General features: G+C 40.7%; 1 protein-coding gene across 1 annotated transcript in view; it reads left to right on the top strand.

The window, feature by feature from the left end:
- The first annotated feature begins 5,478 nt into the window (after positions 1 to 5,478).
- Positions 5,479 to 7,462, top strand: part of abca4b (ATP-binding cassette, sub-family A (ABC1), member 4b) — a 150,764-nt gene continuing 148,780 nt past the window's right edge. The window contains exon 1 of the mRNA XM_043698840.1: positions 5,479 to 5,597. The gene's annotated coding sequence lies outside the window, so the exon portion shown is untranslated. The remainder of the gene's footprint in view (positions 5,598 to 7,462) is intronic.

Raw genomic sequence — 7,462 nt, 5'->3', positions numbered from 1 at the left:
ATGTAATATCTCTGTTTGCAGAGGATACAAACTGAGGTTGTATCCAGCTGAGTGGGAATTTGAACTGTAAGGAGGATGCAGGAGTCCTTGACTGTGACGTAGACAGGTTGAATGAATGGGCAAATGTGTGGCAGTGAAATAAAATATAAATAAATGTGAGGTTGTCCACATGGAAGCAAAAGCAGGAAGGCTGATTATTTTCTGAATGGCAAAAGATTGGGAGAGGCAGAGAGTGCATTGAGATCTGGTGTCTTTGTTCACTAGCCACTGAGAGTAAGCATGCAGGTGCAGCAGACAGTGAAGAAAGCAAATAGAATATTCGCATTCACAGTGAGAGGATTTGAGATTCAGGATCAGAGATAACTTGCTGCAATTGTACAGGGCCTTGGTGAGATCACATCTGGTGTATTGTGTACAGTTTTGGTCTCTTTATAGGAAAGATGTAGATGCTTTGGAGAGGGTTCAGAGGAGGTTTACTAGGATGCTGCCTGGACTGGAGGGCATACCTTATGAAGAGAGGTTGACTGAGCTCGGACCTTTTTCATTGGAGAAAAGGAGGAGGAGAGGGGACCTAATTGAGGTATACAAGATAATGAGAGCCATAGATAGAGTCGATAGCCAGAGAATATTTCCCAGGGCAGAAATGGCTAACACGAGGGGTCATAGTTTTAAGCTGGTTGGAGGAAAGTATACAGGAGATGTCAGAGGCGGGTTCTTTACACAGAGAGTTGTGAGAGCATGAAATGCATTGCCAGCAGCAGTTGTGGAAACAAGGTCATTGGGGACATTTAAGAGACTGCTGGACATGCATATGGTCACAAAAATTTGAGGGTGCATACATGAGGATTAATAGTCGGCACAACATCGTGGGCTGAAGAGCCTGTTCCATGCTGTACTGTTCTATGTTCTATGTTCTGGCTATGGAGGGAAGATTTACTAGGCTGATTCCTGGGATGCAAAACTGACACGTGAAGGGAGACAGGAGTAGTTAAGGCTATATTCACTGAAGGTTAGAAGAACTGAGAGGAAGTCTCTTGGGGCCTAGAAAATGCTAGCAGGACCAAACAGGATATTAAGTGCCCAGTGATTGGAATCCTGAACCCCCAACTCTCCAGTCCCCCTTAACAGGGACGATGGATTCAGCAGAGGTCCAGGGTTGTCAAAGGATGCCAGACTAGAGGCTAATGAGAGTGGTATGGAGTCACAAGGAGACGTTCATGGGCAAGAGGGGAGCATGGGAGTTAAAGTAAAGGGCAGAAGCATAGCTCAATGTTGAGATTCTTTGAGTGAGGGGATCTCACCCCACTCCTCGCGCACAGCCCCCACTACGAACCCTAACTGCTTTCTCAGGTTTCCTGCATGGTGAGTGAAATGTCGGTGGCCATCCATGAGGCTTCCACACCCTGAACATAATTAGGACAGAGGCAGGAAGATAGCAGGGTCCCTGTCTACCACTGTCCCACCCAATTAAAATGCCACCTCCCAGCTCACCTGGGGGTAGAGCATACAATTGCATCCATCATTTTCATTAGTGTCATCTCATAAGTATTTTAATCAGTTCCTCTCTCATGTGATTAGATTAGATTAGATTAGGTTCCCTACAATGTGGAAACAGGCCCTTCGGCCCAACAAGTCCACGCCGAACCTCCGAAGAGCCACCCACCCAGACTCATTCCGCTACATTTACCCCTACACCTAACACTATGGGCAATTTAGCATGGGCAGCATGGTGGCACAGTGGTTAGCACTGCTGCCTCACAGCGCCAGAGACCCTGGTTCAATTCCCACCTTAGGCAACTGTCTGTGTGGTGTTTGTACATTCTCCCGGTGTCTGTGTGGGTTTCCTCCAGATGGTCCAGTTTCCTCCCGCAGTCCAAAACAAAATGTGCAGGTTAGGTAAATTGGCCAAACTAAAAATCGCCCGTAGTGTTAGGTGAAGGAGTAAAACGTAGGGGAATGGGTCTGGGTGGGTTTCTCTTCGGAGGGTCAGTGTGGACTTGTTGGGCCGAAGGGCCTGTTTCCACATTGTAGGGAACAGGCTGAAGGGCCTGTTTCCACACTGTAAGTAATCTAATTCACCTAACCTGCACATTTTTGGACTGTGGGAGGAAACCGGAGCACCCAGAGGAAACCCACGCAGACACGGGAAGAATGTGCAAACTCCACACAGATAGTTGCCTGAGGCGGGAATTGAACCCGGGTCTCTGGTGCTGTGAGGCAGCAGTGTTAACTACTGTGCCACCGTGATGAAGAAATGCACAGAATACACCACCCAGGATTTTATAGAATCATAAAATCCACTGTACTATGGAAGCAGGCCGTTTAGCTCATGAACTTCACACCAACCCTCCAAACAGCATCCCACCCAGGCACCTGCCCCTACTCTATCCTTGTAACCCTGCTTTCCCCATGGTTAATCCAACTAACCAGCACAACTTTGGACTGTGGGAGGGAACCAGAGGAGACCCACGCAGGTACAGGGAGAATGCACAAACTCCACACAGTCTGTGACTGGAATCAAACCCAGGTCCCTGGTATGGTGAAGCAGCAGTATTAACCACTGAGTCACAGTGCCGCCCTGTTTGTCGATATAACCTTGCTTCAGATTATCTCAGTATTTGATATTGAGTAGTCAGGATAGGTTGCTCATCATAAAGCATGTTGAAGATTTGGCCAGAAATCTAGTACAGAAATGTGTAACATCTATGCACTTTAGGTGATGAATATTAATATTTTTAAAAATCAAAATTCTCTTATTAGCACTGCAATTCTTTTTGCCACCATTTTAACTGAAATTTTAATGTTTGACTGACAGTCATTACACAAGTAACTAGCTGTACATTGCTGTGGATATCTTCAAAATGCAAGCATGAATGTTCAGCAATCTGAATGTCAAGGCAGGAATGGGCTTGATTTGCTTTATACAAGTGTCATCAACATTATATGTGAAATTTACAAAACCTTGCATAGACCCCATCTACATTCAAGATATATTCATTGTGAAATTACTTTGATCCCAAGATGAGCTACCAACCTCATATTTGTACCATCATTAAGGCCACCTATTTCCATCTGTATAACTCCATGCCATGTTGGTGATTTCAATGGACTGGAGATCAGAGCTGAAAAATGTGTTGCTGGAAAAGCGCAGTAGGTCAGGCAGCATCCAAGGAACAGGAGAATCGACGTACCTGCTGCGCTTTACCAGCAACACATTTTTCAGCTAGTCATCCAGAAGGCCAAGCTAATGCACTGGGGGTATGTGTTCAATTCCCACCCTGACAGTTGGTCATATTTAAATTCAATTAACACAATCTGAAATATAAAGCTAGCCTCAGTAATGGTGAACATGAAACTATCATTGACTTTTGTAAAGAACTGTCTGGTTCACTGATGACCTTTAGGGAAGAAAATCTGCCGTCCTTACCTGATCTGACTTGCAGCAATGTGGTTGATTCTTAACTGCCTTCTGAAATGGCCTAGCAAGCCATTCAGTTCAAGGTATAGGGATGGACAGCACATCTGGCCTTGCCTGTAATACCCACATCCCGTGAAAGAAGAAGGGAAGAAGCAATGCCCTGGTTTTGACCTGTCTTAGTTCATCTTCTGCTAAAATCATCACTAATGTCTTTATTCTTATTTCTAGACTCAATTATTCCAGCCCATCCCTAATAATAGGTCACATTCTACTTAATGCCATCTAAACCTCCAGTGCCAGTACCTCAAATTTTGCAACGTACCACATTTAATCTATCTGCTCATTGACCTACATTGACTCCCAGTCAAGCAACATCTTGATTTATTTTATAGTTTTCATCCTTGTTATCAGATTTTTCCATGACCTTGTCCTCTCTACCTTTGTAATCCTCTACAACCTGACAAAGCTGTGAGATATCTCTAATTATGGCTTCTAACACATCCCTAACAGCCACTCCACCATTGGTAGCTGTGCAATTGAACCTAGGCTCCGGAACATCTTCACACACTCTATCCCTTCTCTGACTCAACTTCCTCCGAAAGAGGTTTCTTAAAACCTGCATCTTTGCCAGGCTTTTGTTCAACTGACCTAATACCTCCTATGTGACACAGGATCATTTTGTTTTGTAATGCTTCATGAAGTGTGTTGGGACATTCCATTACATTAAAAGTGCATATACATAAAAGTTGTTGTTATTAATTATTTGCACAGACAAATTTAATTCAACCCAGGCCACAGACAATAAAACATATTTGGTGGCAATGTGGCTCCATTTGGATGGCACGGTGGCTCAGTGGTTAGTTCAGCTGCCTCACGGCTCAAGTGACTCAGGTTCAACTCCACCCTCGGATGATTGTGTGAAGTTTTCTCTGCATCTGTGCGGGTTTGCTCCAGTTTCCTCCCATAGTACAAAGATGTGCAAGTTAGGTGGGTTGGTCGTGCTAAATGGCCCAGAGTGTCCAGGGATGTGCAGGTGGATTAGCCATGGGAAATGCAGGATTACAGGGATAGAATAGGGGACATGTCTGGGTAGGATGCTCTTTGGAGGATTAGTGTGAGCTCAATGGGTCAAATGGTCTGCTTCCACACTGCAGAGATCCTATGATATTCAGATTGATAATTCAGCAGAACATCTAAGTGTTAAGACAAGTATTAACATACATGTGTGTCTATATATATAAAAGAAAAATAATCTTCATTTGAATGTTTTTTTTATTGCTGGTCCTTCCTGGTATTCCATAGGACTGACCAGGTTAAGGAGTATTACAGAGACATAAGAACCATTTATAAAATGAGAAGATTGCAAAAGTATGTCTGTTATCATGCATTGTCATGTGTAAGAGTTGTACACCTTTATTTTTGTATGAGAAAGCTATGATAGTTATATTAAAAACCTCATTGAACACTTAAACATCAACCTGTAGTTTCGTTTGTGATTCAGAAGTATTAGCAAAATAAATAAATTGAGTATTTATGTAAAGTTCAAATCATAATTGCTATAATTTTATATTACATATCCAGATATTATTGTGGCATTAAAATATAGTGCATTCTGTTAACACGTAAAAATACATGCAGGCATAGTTAAACAGGCAGGTTTTATTTTGCCAGTTAGCTGAGGAATACTATTATTTGTTTGCAAGATGAGCTGTTACTGAGCCTGTAAAGGATTTCACTGCATGGTATCTTTTTAGACTAATTAATAATGACAGCTTTGCATATGATTTGCTAAAGTCTAATAAGGATGGCATCATAAAGTGCCGCGAAAATGTAGGTCACATATTAACAAGGCATCCTATTGTGAATTGACTTCATGCTTTTGTTTCAAACGTTTCAATCAAAAGTCAGTGAAATATGTAACTTGTTCAAATGATTTTCATTTCATCAAAGCAATGCAAACAGTGAGTTAGCATTAACTATATTTTCTTCTTACACTACTCTCCTACAGATGTTCCATTTTGAGGAGGGGATTAAAATAATCAGATTACATTTGAGCTGTGTAGTTTGAAGCTGCTCCTGGTGAGATGTACATCATTAGGAACTTGCTTAGAAATGTATTCTCGTAAGAAGAGTTTGTTGCCCTTGGATATTACATTCAAATGTCAGTTCTCAACCTGAGGTAAGCTAAAGGATTGATTCCTTTTCTTTACATTCAACAAATAATTGTAAATTTGATAGGTAATCTACCTTCACAATAGGTTCTTGTTAATCTGATGCAGGCCGACCTGCTTAGTGTAGATTATAGCACTAACCATGTTTGATAACTATTGGTATGCAGGAAGTGTGCAGATATACATGGCAATAAAGTGTTTTTGGTCTCTGAGATCATACATTGAAACCCTATTTTGTGGAAAAATGTAATATGAAATGCTTGCACATTCTTGAAGTCCTGAGAGTGAGACGGATATTATTCCAGATGAAATATACAGATCGAAAGGTAATTCTTGCTTTTCCAAACCAAGAATGAAGGATATATAGATCATGCAAGTTTCAAAATGTTTGTGTAGAAACTTAATAGTGCAGAATTTGAGGTGTTATCCTGGTGCAGTGGATGGTTCAGGTGCCAGTATATGCTGTGTTAGGGCCACAACTAATCAGTCTAGCAACTTCATGAGAATAGTAGGAGCAAATTGCAGAGGAACCATTCGCAGACCCCAGAGAAAATTCAGCCATTGCAGGGACCGCAATATTAGCTGTTTGGATGTCGATACATGTCCTCAGAATTGAGAGTAAGGGGTGAACAGTAGACAGAAGTTTTAATGTGGCACCAGAAGAAGCATTTCCTCTGAATCCACAACAAGGGAAATACGATAATAGAAATATACTTCTCAGGTGGCAGCTTCCTGCTGGCTCTTTAAGGGTGACTAATTTGGCTGTTGAGCAGCTGCTGTGCTTATTCAGAACGCATTTGACACAGGGATCTGGGGTGCCGAATGTCAATTTCAGGTGCCTGCTCAGCTCATCTCCAAGTAGTTCCCCACTAGGAAATATACTTGTCACCCATTCAATACCAAAATACGATGAATACATCATGATTCAATGTCTAGGCCTTTTTTTTAGTTACTTCAAACTAAAACTTTCTATAAAAAGATAAGAATATTGCACAAGATTTGTTAAGTATAAATTGGTAACATTGTGATTGTGAGAAATGCCTGTGGTGAAGCTATAAGTTCCCCAAGTTGTGATCTCAGCATGGACATGCTAAAATGAGTTTGTTAATAAGTATAAATTAAAAACCTGTAGTTCCCTAGCAAGGTTCAGTTGGCAACAATAGTAAGAACACAGATGAAAATTGTTGAATAGAGTTGTGTTGCAATAAAACCTTATACAATGTCACTTACATAGGCTGACTATACATATCTTTTGTGTTAATTTATAAAGTAACGTACTAAAAAATCAATATGATATCAATTTGAATCTATCAAATATTGTTTTTTTTTGCCTTCATGACACACTTGAGGTTTTATTACAGTTTTGTATAATGAGCTAATGTCTCCTAGTCCACATTTCTGGATATGTCAGCAAAATAAAATCCTTTTCCATGATAAGAATTTGTTGTAATTGGATTAAGTATTATCATGGGGGAACAACAAAATGCTAATGCACCAGCATTAGAAATATAATGGCCCCACATGTGAGCTGCAGAAAGCATAATCCTTCTCAATTCTGAACTGTTAATAAGATTTAGATTATAACATATATGTTATGATAAACAGTTCAATGTTAGATGTTAGTATAGTTTTGGTGAACTTTACATCGTTATTGACAAATGTATGAGTAGTAATAGATATATAAATTATATATATATAGGTATAAATGGTTTTGTACAGAAATATTCTTGGATAATAAAATTAGATTACTTTACATTTTTTATTAGATTAGATTAGATTACTTTACAGTGTGGAAACAGGCCCTTCGGCCCAACAAGTCCACACCGACCCGCCGAAGCGTAACCCACCCATACCCCTACATTTACCCCTTACC

Source organism: Chiloscyllium plagiosum, chromosome 11 (assembly GCF_004010195.1).
Source record: "Chiloscyllium plagiosum isolate BGI_BamShark_2017 chromosome 11, ASM401019v2, whole genome shotgun sequence".
Classification (NCBI taxonomy): Eukaryota; Metazoa; Chordata; class Chondrichthyes; order Orectolobiformes; family Hemiscylliidae; genus Chiloscyllium; species Chiloscyllium plagiosum.
Note: the sequence above shows the minus strand (reverse complement) of the source record. Positions and strands in the feature narration are given on the sequence as shown.